This window comes from Panthera uncia, chromosome D4, assembly GCF_023721935.1.
Source record: "Panthera uncia isolate 11264 chromosome D4, Puncia_PCG_1.0, whole genome shotgun sequence".
In the NCBI taxonomy this organism is placed as follows: domain Eukaryota; kingdom Metazoa; phylum Chordata; class Mammalia; order Carnivora; family Felidae; genus Panthera; species Panthera uncia.
The window spans coordinates 29,995,098-29,995,867 of NC_064807.1; positions in this window are offsets into that span (position 1 = coordinate 29,995,098).

Sequence of the window (770 nt, forward strand, 5' to 3'; positions counted from 1 at the left end):
TTTCTTTCTTTCTTTCTTTCTTTCTTTCTTTCTTTCTTTCTTTCTTTCTTTCCTCCTTCCTTCCTTCCTTCCTTCCTTCCTTCCTTCCTTCCTTCCTTTTGCTCTTTCACTCTTTCGCTCTTTCTCTCTCTCTTTCTTTCTTTCTTTTTTAAAGTATACTCTAACCCCAACATGGGGGGTGGGCAGTGATCAAGAGTTGTATGCTCAACTACCTGAGCCAGCCAGTGCCCTTGTTGGGAGGTTTTTTATTACTGATTCAATCTCCTTAATCGGTCTGTTCATTTCATCATGATTCAGTCTTGGTAGGTTATATATTTCTAGAAATATATTCATTTCTTCTAGGTTGTCCAATTTATTTGTGTATAATTATTCAAGGTAGTCTCTTAATGACCCTTTGTATTTCTGTTTTTATCAGTTGTAATGTCTCCTCTTTCATTTCTGATTTTATGTTTGAGTCTTCATTTTTCATGGTGAGTCTCACTAAAGGCTTGTCAATTTTATCTTATCAGTTTTATCACATATTTAGATTCATGTAACTACTACCACAGTCAAGATACAGCACTCTTTCATTAGGTTTCCATCTCTATAATTTTGTCATTTCTTATAAATAGAATCGTATAGTGAATAACGTTTTCAGACTGGCTTCTTTCAGCGTAATTCCCTTGAGATTCATCAAAGTTATATTTAGTAATAGTTTATTCTTTATTGTTGGTTATTACCCAATAACATATAATATGAACATACCACAGTTTGTTTATACATTTACCCAC